General features: G+C 33.6%; 1 long non-coding RNA gene across 1 annotated transcript; it reads right to left on the bottom strand.

Moving 5' to 3' along the window:
- Window positions 1–878: 878 nt before the first annotated feature.
- Window positions 879–7,328, bottom strand: LOC138698844 (uncharacterized). Its single transcript, XR_011331955.1, has 3 exons — window positions 7,146–7,328; window positions 4,846–5,092; window positions 879–3,086 (listed from the first exon to the last, which is right to left on the bottom strand). It is a non-coding gene; the product is annotated as an uncharacterized lncRNA (long non-coding RNA).
- Between the last annotated feature and the right edge of the window lie 4,903 nt (window positions 7,329–12,231).

The following is a 12,231-nucleotide window of genomic DNA, read 5'->3' as shown; positions in this document are numbered from 1 at the left end:
TTATTGAAGACTGATCAATAGGAAATCGTGATAGAGTGTCACGGCCCTATGCATCTAGCCTTATTAGAAGACAAAAAGCGACATCCAATTTAAGAAATGGTGAGAATTGGGGAAAAATATAGTTTTCTTACTTATACGTATACTTTGAATGCATATGGTAAAAATTTTGAGGTGTGCAAAGGCTGCTTCTTAAAAGAATCAGGTGAAACTAATGCATTCATTGAAGTGATATTAGGTAAGAAACTAGGGAGAACATCAGGTATACCAGACACAGACAAGAGAGGGGGAAACCAGCACGAAGAAAGTAGTCAGGAGAAGATAAGATGAAGTTCGAAATCATATTTTGTCTTTTGCAATGCACAAAAGTCATTACTCCAAAGAAAGCAAGAAATGAATTTTCGCCCATATTTTTAAATATTATCGGTAATGTACAAATCGTACTGTGAAAAGTGGTTCAACCAGTAAACAGAACAATCTATTAAACAATATTTAATTCACTTATTCTTTCCATAAAAAACAAAGACTTACCATAAGTGTGACTGTTACCAGATGAGATTAAAAATTCTTCAGAATGATAAAATTGGCACTACAGGCGGGCGGGCGGGCGGGCAGACAGATAAATAAATAAATAAATAAATAAATAAATAAATAAATAGATAAATAAATAAATAAATAAGTAAATAAATAAGTAAGTAAGTAAATAAATAAATAAATAAATAAATAAATAAATAAGTAAATAAATAAGTAAGTAAATAAGCAAATAAATGAATGAATGAATGAATGAATGAATGAATGAATGAATAAATAAGTAAGTAAGTAAATAAATAAATACATATACGCGTGCTGCAGTTTAAAGAGAACTGGAACATGGCAAAATCTAAACCCATGAAGAAATACTACTTCCAAAGGAAATGGGAATATGATTATTTTGTTGTTGACGACGAAAGAATTGCTTGTTTACTGTGTCCCATCCCTATTTATTTCTACTCGTCATTTCAATATTACACCACATTTCAACAAAGCCCATATTAAGAATTATGGAATGCACAAACTTTCGGGTAAGTTCATTATTACGAACTGTATATTGATTATTTATTTATATATTGTTAAATTAAGGAATCACTCGTTGTGTTCATTTTGAATTGAAATTAATAGTGACTGTTAAGGTTCATTACTTAAATACTATAAATTTATGCTTCCGTAGGTGATGATAGGAAGAAAGTTTTCGAAAATCTAAAGCAGGTTAGGTGCAAAGAAATCTCAAAGAAACTACCGACAGGAAATCTATCATAATTGTAAACTTTGAAACGAGATAACGCATTATAAATACAATGAATTTATTACAATCCTTTTTGAAAATTACATGCCGCCACTGATGGACCTTTGCACAGGCAGAGAATGTAAACAACTATATGAGAAAGTCGATCATCCCCAATAGAAGTGGAGTGAGGCTGACGTCATAGTTCCCCTACTTACGGGTTCTGCGGGCCTGTCTTAACACAACACAGAAGATGCAGTTTAAAATAACGTTTGAATGTTCCACTACTTAAATAGAGTGCTATGGGATTGGCCACAGAATTTAAAAATATTAATTGATAGAGTAAGTACTCTAGCCAGTCTGATCCGTAGTGTATGATGTTTGAGTTTAATAGAAATAAGTACAGGAAATACGGCAAGTAACTGAATGTGAACACAATGATCAAACCCCTCAGCACACTTGCGCTTCTGCTTCTGGAGCGTCTTACTAGTCCTTGTCCGACAGTCTCTCCAGGTATGGCTCTTATACTACGAGACAAACGCCGAGCTGTTACGGTATGCATCGTTGCTATTATTAGTACAGGTAGGAGAACACCAAATATTAAATCAAATATGGATCCGTAAAAATTATTAATGTAATAGCAAATTCCAAAATAGTCCGAAGACGTGAAGACGACATGAGGGATACATAGGATAACACATACAACCCATAATGATATTACATTAACTATAGTCACTGTTCTAACCGAGCTAAACAGTCCCGTGTGATTCAGAGAAGTTGATACGTAAACGAATCTTTGCACACTAAGGGATACTAAACAGTATATGCTTAACCAAAAAGGAATAACCTGGAAAAAAGTAATAATTTTGCAAGTGTGAATTTCAAAACATGTGCGTTGATTCTCGTATATGATTTCAATAACATATTGATACATTAAGTTTACAGTTAGGTTAAGAATATCCCCGATTACTAGATTAATCAACAGAACGTTTTGACTGGTGCGCAATTCTTTGTGTCGAATAAACATTATAAGCAAAGTGCAATTTCCTACAATGCCTGAAATAAATATCAAAACGTGAATTGGCCCATAAATATAATATAAAATTGCTTTATAACTATGACGAAAGCGAAGAAATTCTAAGCCTTCCTGCATAAACAATTTCATATCATCAGATGTTATTATCGAAATCTCTGAACCGTTGAATTTGCTTAATAGATGAGACGCATTCGCAATTTTCAGGAATTTTACGGTTCTGTCATATAATTTTGTTGTTTCCGTAATATAGGCTTCCTTTATACGTTCTACGGTATACACAGAGTTATTTGAATCTACTATGGTTTCATAAAGCCTCGACAACTTTTTCCATGATAGGAATTCGTTTACAAATTTGTAAAATTCTTTATATAGCCAAAATTTGTGATATAGTTTCTGAATTTCATCTCTTAGGTCTTCAGCATTTATACTCTTACAGACATTCATGAAACTTTTAACGTGTTCATCTAAATTCAGCATAATGTCTTTGCAAAGTGACATAACTTCAAGACCTAAACTGATATTTCCTGTGGTGAAAAAGTCTTGTGATAAATCATCTAATGGTGAAGTTTTAATACTGTCAATTTTCCAGTACAAACACTCTTGGGTCTTTTTGCACTTTAGAGTTTCGTTCACTTCTCTTGTGTCGATAAACCGGGCTTCATCACACTCGCTTTCTTCAAAATTCTCTCTGTCTTCATACACTGCCAACTTGGATGCTGGTTCTTGGTGATCACAGTAGACACGAGCTAATACTATCATACTCCATAGAATTATCGTTTGCATGAGGCCCATCTGGAAGAAAATGGAGTTAATTCGACTTATAAATTTCAGAGAATAATTTATAACAGTTTATGGTGCAGTTTTCAAATTATAAACAAAAATGATACCCGAAATAATATTTAACGTTAGCTTCCATTTGATTTTTACATAAATACGAACATTGTTTTAATATTAATATGCAAATAATCTGAATATAAAAATATGCAGAACATTTCTTATTGTGTCAGGCAATAATACAATTTTACAACAGTAAGTTCGTATTATGGATGTAGAACATTGATTATTCCTCTTAAATTTAATAATTATATTTAATTACAAACTATCATACTGAACAATGTTTTCATGGATATTTTCAATTAAAACAATTACATATATATTATACAGTGTGCATATCCAAAGAGATCGCATATCAATCACTAGTCCTCCTGTAATGGAATATGGTGCTGCATGTTGGGATCATTATAGATCAGAACATATTAAGACACTGGAAAAGATTCAGAAACGGGCTCTCAAGCTTTATCGTAAAGTTCACCATTAAAATGGGAAACACTCACGGAGAGGAGAACGCGAATTCGATTATGCGCAATGTTCAAAACATAATTACAGAGATGAGCCTGCCTGGAGCGAAATAAAAAAAAAGGTTGCAGCCGCCAAATTACTCTTCAAGGAACGAATGTTAAAAAAATATTATGTTTTATTTAACGACGCTCGCAACTGCAGAGGTTATATCAGCGTCGCCGGATGTGCCGGAATTTTGTCCCGCAGGAGTTCTTTTACATGCCAGTAAATCTACTGACATGAGCCTGTCACATTTAATCACACTTAACTGCCATCGACCTGGCCCGGGATCGAACCCGCAACCTTGGGCATAGAAGGCCAGCGCTATACCAACTAGCCAACCAGGTCGACTTAAGGAACGACCACTCATACAAATTGAGGGAAAGAAGATAGAAGAGGACGGACACTGGAAAGTTTTCTTTTCTCAATCGTACTATCAGGAACTGGAATGCTTTACCTGCAGACTTACTAAAGGCTTTACCAACAACCAAAAATGTATTTAAAAATAGGCTTAAGGACTTTACTAATAGACGGTAGTATATTATATACACTATTTAAAGGGTGTAATTGATATTTTGTTATTTGAAGAAGTGTGTTGTGTCAGTGAAGAGTGAAGTGTGTTGTGTCAGTAAAGTGTGTTGTGTCAGTGAAGTGTGTTGTGTAAGTCAAGTGTGTTTCTGTCAGTGAAGCTTTATGGTTTATAGTGGTAGTGCTAAGTATTTGAACAGTGAAATGTTTTTGAAGTGTAGTGAAATCAGGATAGAATCAGTGAAATGTGTCGTAGTTCCATTTCAGTGAGTGAGTTGACAGCGAAATGAGTGTAGTGCTGAAAGGTACTTGTGCAGGTATGAACATATCATACTCATGGGTTTTAGTTCAAACTTAGGGTTAAGACACAAATTAGATTTACTTTAAATGTTATTTTAAGTGATCGTGCTTCATTTAAGTGATCGTGCTCCCTGTTATTATTATTATTATTATTATTATTATTATCATTATTAGTATTAATTATTATTATTAGTAGTAGTATTAATTATTATTATTAATATTATTATTAATTGTATATTTTATTGTGTTTATTATTAATTGTCATTATTGAGTGTAATTAGTTACCGCTGCCACCGGGTATATATCCATTTGCAGTGTGAATAAATAAATACATACATACATACATACATACATACATACATAATATGTATTATACTGGACTCACCTCACCGGCTCTGTGAAGAATGTAAAAGGAATGCATCACTGTTATTTCAAAGCTACTTTAAACCACGCTCCTATCCGCCAGCTTCCGAACTGATAACGTCTACAGTGCAAGCTTCATAAAAACATTATGCATGTAATGACCCCTGCGGTAGCTGAATGGTCAGCCCTTTAGCCTGTCAACACCTCTTATCAGTTCAACTACATCCCCACTCTCAGCTTCCCCTGCGATGTCCTCCTCCGACCAGGGCCTGCAAAGCGAGTCTCATACTGTAGATGTAGGGTATAGGGTTTTTCAAAAGTACCGGTAAGAGCTAAATTTAGTTACTCATATTTTCTTCGTTTTCTACACAATCTTAAAAATTATGGCACTGGCAGATTACACATGAAATAGGATCTTTTGCATCACCACCCACTGTCACAACTTCGTCATAGATGTTGTCTATATCCATCATTTTGTTCTTGTACAAGGAATAGCTTTTCTTCAAGCATCTCTGAGTTCGTGTTCTGAGAATATCTGTCACAGTGTTTGCGATGGGATCCTTCAACTCATCTATAAGCCGCAGGTTGCTCAGTTAGCCCCACAATCAATAATCTACTGAGTTAATATCTGGCGATCTTGCAGGACAAGTTACAAGAAAGCGTCTGCTGATAACACGACCACCAGAACAATCAGAAACAAACAAACTCGTTGTCATGGTGATGCAAAAATTCCATTCTTTGTGTAATAAGCAAATTTGTAAGATCGTATAGAAAATGAAGAAACTATGAACAGTTAAAGTTGTATTTTACTTTTGAAAACCCCAGTACATATAATCATACTTCCATATCATTATACTTAGCACTGTTCTGAAGGATTCTTTCAAAGACCTTGCTTTAAAATAAAATTGTTTATGTAGATATTTATTCGAAATGAATATTTACTAAAACGAATACTATCAAAAAATAAGAACTCAATTTATGATTTTAATGGTCATTTTGTTTTCTGATAAGTTACAGTTTTAATTAATTGTATTACCTATTTTAGATACAATTTTTCGTCATCTAACTTATCATCGATTATAGTATTATTCTACTAGACTAACGTTTTAGCTCTTCACAGAACATCATCAGATCATACGTATGCTACACATAGCAAAAATTAAGTAACTGCAAGTAACTAGTACGCCGCAGTGCAATGGAATACCGACTGCGACGTGAATAGGATTTTGCAGTGAACGAATTGCATTTTTTTTCTTTTCTAAGTTTTCTTTTCTGTTTATCTTATTTCTGTTTTTCTGATTTTCCTTAAACTAGTACGTACACAACACCCATGCCTGAGGCGGGACTCGAACCCACAACGCTTCAGGCCAAGCGACAAAAACATGCCGTGCCTCTACCGCTTGCGCCATCCAGGTGGGCCATTTGAGACCATCTAAGATAAAATAACCTAAATGCATTTTCATGTAATTTGAGCAGAACAAGACACACGTATTTTTAAGCACTAATCTGAACTGTAATTTTTAATATTTTATATATAGCCTACATATATATCATAAATTATCATATAATCTGTTTTCATATGTGTAATTTAATTTTTCTAATGTGCAACTTAAATATGACCTGGTGACGCTCTTTCAAGGGCGAAAACGTTAGTCGAGTAGAAATACTATAATCAATAATAAGTATGATGGATATTTTAACTAAAATAAATAATAAAATTGTGATGTATTCATTCTGACTGAAGTTTTTACAATTTCTTACATCAAGTAAATATAAATGAGCAAATAAAATTAAATTATTGAAACATAAAATAATACAACCAACTTGCGAATTACACAACGTGAAATTTCTATGTATCTTGGAAATATATAACACCGACTTATTTAAATACTGTTTCATGTTTTTAAACTGTTGAACATGCATAAATAAATCTATGGATATATTATAACCATAAATTTTGAAAACACACTGAGGTAAAAAATTTCTTCTATTGAATTAATATTGCACTACGTGTAGAATAAATTACATATCGTTCATGTTATCAATCATTGTTAAACTGATTTACATTTAACATAATAAGACGATGAAATATTAATAGAGGAATTACAATTACGGACATAAGGGTAAAGTGAATAGGTCTACTATGTTAAGTAAACGTACTCGCACATTCAGATTTCGACAACGGAATTATAGCAGATTTCGATTAGGTAAATTTTCTGATTTGATTCCCACAGGATGCTAGCATATTTAATGATAGCACAAGTGTTATAGAAATAATCTAAAGTGAAATATACTTTGTCTGTATAGTATTGAGAAACTTACTATATTAGTGAATCAACTAAATTGAAGTAGTTTTAAATCCGATGTCTACATCCAATTACACACATAAAACACACTACGTTGTGTAGAAATTGGCACTACGTTTCCTTCACAAATTAATTGTAACAACTAAATTTTACAGCAGCTCACACACGTTTATATTTTTTTATCTTCAAAAGTTATACGTCAGGCTAATCGATGATACAGCTATTTAATTAAGAGTAACAGGAAGCAATATGGTTTCCGTGGTTATACATCCGGTACACGACAAGAGAGCACGGGCGTGGCGTTCCTACTGTCAGGGCCGACTATGTATTAATGATATTTATAGAGTCTTATAATTAGGAATGCAGCGATGCTTTTCAAGAACTGTACATGCTGTTGAAGTAACATATATGTAACTTAAAACTTTCAGCTATCTAGGCAACATACTTCTCTTTATTCCACAAGGCATGAGAATTGTCAAAGCATTCAATTATTGCTAATGAGAGTTACAGGCAATTGCTCGCATTAATGGAAAGTAAAACCATTAACGAAAAAATTAATTAAAGAGGATTTGTTTTAGGAGCATTGTTTCTTCTGTGTTAAAAAGTGACTTAAAGTAACCACAGTAGTATAGGAGAAGAAATATCAGCAGAAAGTAGAATAGGGTAAGGAGTATGCAAGGTTGCTCTTTGTTACGTACCATATTCAACATATACTTGGAGGATTTAGTGAAGAACTGTTTTAGAACATGCGAGGGATAATAGTAGGAAGAAGAAGAATAAAGTGCATAAGATTTGCTGATATTATGTCCTTCTTGGCAGAAGAGGAAGCGATACCAAGGGATATGTTACTAGAGCTAAATGACACCTGTGAACTGTATGGGATGAAGATAAATTCAAATAAGACGAAGACGATGGTTATCGGAAGAAAACTAAAGAAAGTAAACATGCGAATTAGAAATGAGGTAGCAGAGCAAGTGGAGAGTTTAAATACTTGAGGTGTACTATAAGTAGTATCATGAGCTGCTGCCTTGAAATGAAAAGGAGAATAGCAATGACAAAGGAAGCTTTTAATAGAAAAAGAAACATCTTCTGCGGACCTCTGGAAAAAGAACTAAGGTCCACACCTGTGGAGTAACGGTCAGCGCGTCTGGCCGCGAAAACCAGGTGGCCCGGGTTCGAATCCCGGTCGGGGCAAGTTACCTGGTTGAGGTTTTTTCCGGGGTTTTCCCTCAACCCAATACGAGCAAATGCTGGGTAACTTTCGGTGCTGGACCCCGGACTCATTTCACCGGCATTATCACTTTCATTTCATTCAGACGCTAAATAACCTAGATGTTGTTACAGCGTCGTAAATAACCCAAAAAAGAACTAAGGAAGAGAATAGTGAAGTGCTTTGTGTGGAGTGTGACATTGTATGAGCAGAAACATGGACATTACGATGAAGTGAAGAGAAACGACTAGACGCATTTTAAATATGAATATGGAGAAGAATAGAGTGTTCGAAATGTATTTATTTATTTAATTATTTAGTAGATTTATTTCTACTGGCATAGTTAAGGCCATAAAATGATTCCAAAATGACACCAAATTTACAAACAGCAATCAAATTAATAAACAATGAAATGAACATCCTTCCTTTTTCAGATGGTTAGTGTTAATTAACAAATGAGAAAATAATATATGTAGACGGGGCGAGACCTGGCACGTGAACTGTGAGTTAGGGGAAGAATAAGCAATCAGAAAGAGAGTTTGTTTCATGATGGTTAATATACGAATCTACCGACACGACTAAAACCTATCTTCCCCTTCCATACCTATTAGTGATATAGCCATGGCATATGAAAAGGTCACTGAACAAGTCTTGCCTTCTCTACTATAATTCCTATTACACAATTTATGAAACAAATTTGGAGTGGAAATATTATTGGAGGAACCCAAAACATTGAATATTTATACAGCATCTAACACGAAATAGAATTGTGGTACATAACAAATATTTGGGAAAAGCTTTCGTTACTAGCGTTATGATAAATCATATGAAAATAAAAACACAATCGTAAAATTTACAAAATTCAAATAAACATAAATAACACTGAACGACCTTATCATATCTACTTTAATGAAGAAAAAGAATAAAAGTGGTTCTTCCCAGTCTGTTGTACAGCAGTGACATTTTCACTCTGAAATATAAAGAAAGGTAGACTGAAAGTGGCTCATTTTTTTTTCAGAGAAACAACACATTATGCACTTTTGGGTCAGAAAATAAATAACGAAATTTGAAAAGAACTTGAAGTAAAACAAGTTATTGACAAAATATAAAAATAAAAAATAATTTGATATCCACATAGTTTGATAACTGGAAAAAGAGAATGTCCAGAACAACAACAAACTCAAAAGTTAAGAGCGGAAAGGCAGAGTGGCCGAAACAGACTTATTAAGGGCTTATTTGTGATTCATGATTCACGCTACATTTCAGTGCAATATAAAGCCAGTTCTTTATTTGAGAATAAATTAAGGCCCAATTAAATGAAATGTTGATATTTATAACGACAATCAAACAAGCATTTAGTGATAAGAATAAAAATGAGTATATAGGCTACTGTAGTATATATACTAGACTTTTTTTTAGTAAATACTCTTGTTAGTAAGAATAAAAACATTTGAGTATACTTACTCATTTTTGATAACATACTCTAACATGGAAGCATAGTAGAATTTACTCAAGGTTCATCTTGTACAGAATATATAGGGCAAACATTGGTAATTTCGTGGCAGTGGTTATTTCGTGATACTTTTTCTTTGCTCTTTTGTGAACTAACCAATGGTGTTACGAGATCCAAATTTCCGCCAAGGGATTGCACATGTTATCCAGTTTCCAGAAACATACAGCTAAGCTTTGTGTGACTATTGTAGTTGCTTCAGTGAGCTTTTATGTTTGGAGAGAGCAAGTTTGCGTCGACTTCTCAGGCGTACAAATTTTGTGGATGTTTGTAATTACATTACAGGCTTATTACTAAAGGTAAGGATATGATATTTGGTACAAAGATTTATTGTATCTTCATGAAATTTTAGGAAATGTTTTTGGAATTTTAGATACATCTGTAGTCGCCATATAGGCTTAGCTTTACTGATAGAAATCTTAGCTGTTTGAGGCGAAATTTTGTTGAGCATTAAGTGTTACATTTTATACTATTTTAAAAATTGTATTACAATAGGAATTTTAGAAATCTGAAGACAAGATGTGACAACGAAAAATAAAACGGAGACGCAATGGGTTCAGTGTAGCTTCTGTTTGAATTGTTATCATGCTAAGTGTCAATGATAAGTGCTAGATGACTTACTTGCAAGAATTGTGACAGAAGATGGAACATAGCTCCACCATTTTGGACCGGAGACAGAGGCAGACAATGGAGTGGCATCATGCAAATTCACCAAAGAAATACAAATTCAAAAGTACACCTTCGGCAGGAAACGTTATGGCTACTGTGTTTTTCGATTCAGAAGGACTCTTGCTTGTGAACATCATGCCACACGGAACCACCATTAATTCTGACGGGTATGTTGCAAATCTCAAGAAACTTCTAGTTCGACTGAGTCGTGTTCGACGACATCGGGAGAAGCAGGATGTTCTGCTATTGCACGACAACGCACAGCCATATGTCAGTCACAAGACCACAGACCAGATCAGAAAATTCGGATAGACAACACTGAAACCTCCGCCTTACAGTCCTGAACTGGAACCGCGCGATTACCATCTCTTTGGTAAACTGAAGGATCCCTTCGCGGAACGAGGTTAGAAGATGAATCCCTTGTGCACGCTGCTAAAGAGTGGCTCAGACGTGTTGGTCCAGACTTTTACCGTGCTGGTCTACAGGCTCTCGTTCCTAGGTTACGTAAGGCAGTTGAAAGGGACGGGGATTATGTGGAAAAGTGACATTTTTTTCCTTAAGGATGCATCTACATTCTGTGAAAATAGCAAAGCTGTAGGATAAAAATATAATTTTTAAACAAACGTTATGTATTACTTTTGGAGTTACCCTAGTAACATAGGCTATAGTAAAGTCCGTAATAAAAGTGTTCACCCTTTCAGGGCAAAGAAGATCCCTTTTCAATTTCAATTTTTACTTTGATTTCATTCTTATTATGTGTTGATATGTATTTCTATGTTTTCTTGCTATGAATATTAGACGGAATTACTATGTTTGAAGTCTTGTAACAATAAATGAGAATTTAATTTCACTTTAATGAATTTTTCCACAATTATTCTACCTCTCACGAAATTATCAATGCAATATCACGAAATTATCAAGGTTATCACGAAATAACCAACCTTTCAGCTTAAGTTGTAAAAGTGGTTTTTGGCACATACTCAAGAACGTATCCAATCTTTTATGTCTCCAGATTTGTACAGCAAGTTATCGTCTTTTAGATGAAAAAATCGGAAAAAGGATATATTTACACATTTGCATTTTAAATTAGTTTTCATGAAATTATCACGAAATTACCAATGTTTACACTACTCATATTTGATAATAAAAGCTAGTACGTTGTCATTTTTATACGTTCTTTCTCATGTTATTCTGAGTATGGTTTGTAGCAGGTTCAATTCTGAGTATTTATTGATTTGTGTTCAGTTTAAAGTCAAGTCTGAAAAAATGGCAGAATTTATCAACGATGTAGTGCCTCATGGAAAAATATAGAAAAATAAGTGAATATGTGGATTAAAAAAACTAAAAAAACCATTAACCCTTCACAAAAGTGAATGTAAATTGATTAAACAAGTGTTTGTTATTTATAAAAAACATGACATACAAAATATAAATTACTATCAAATTATGAGATTATGTATTGTTATTTATAATTAACAATTACAGTTTATTTTGTAAAATATGAATTGCAAAATGCAATTACTTGTAACTTTAAATTTATAATTATATATAAATAATTGTTCCATAATAAAAATACTATTAATACACCTGGAATTCTAGAAATTGATTGTAATCTCCATCCAACATCTCGTTAATGACAGTTTCCAGTACTATTTTCTTGTTTCCTGTTTTATTGATTCATTGTTATTTATCTATGCATTATCAAAATTTACA

The sequence above is a fragment of the Periplaneta americana genome, chromosome 4 (assembly GCF_040183065.1).
Source record: "Periplaneta americana isolate PAMFEO1 chromosome 4, P.americana_PAMFEO1_priV1, whole genome shotgun sequence".
Lineage (NCBI taxonomy): Eukaryota > Metazoa > Arthropoda > Insecta > Blattodea > Blattidae > Periplaneta > Periplaneta americana.
This window is presented reverse-complemented; position numbering and strand designations above follow the sequence as displayed.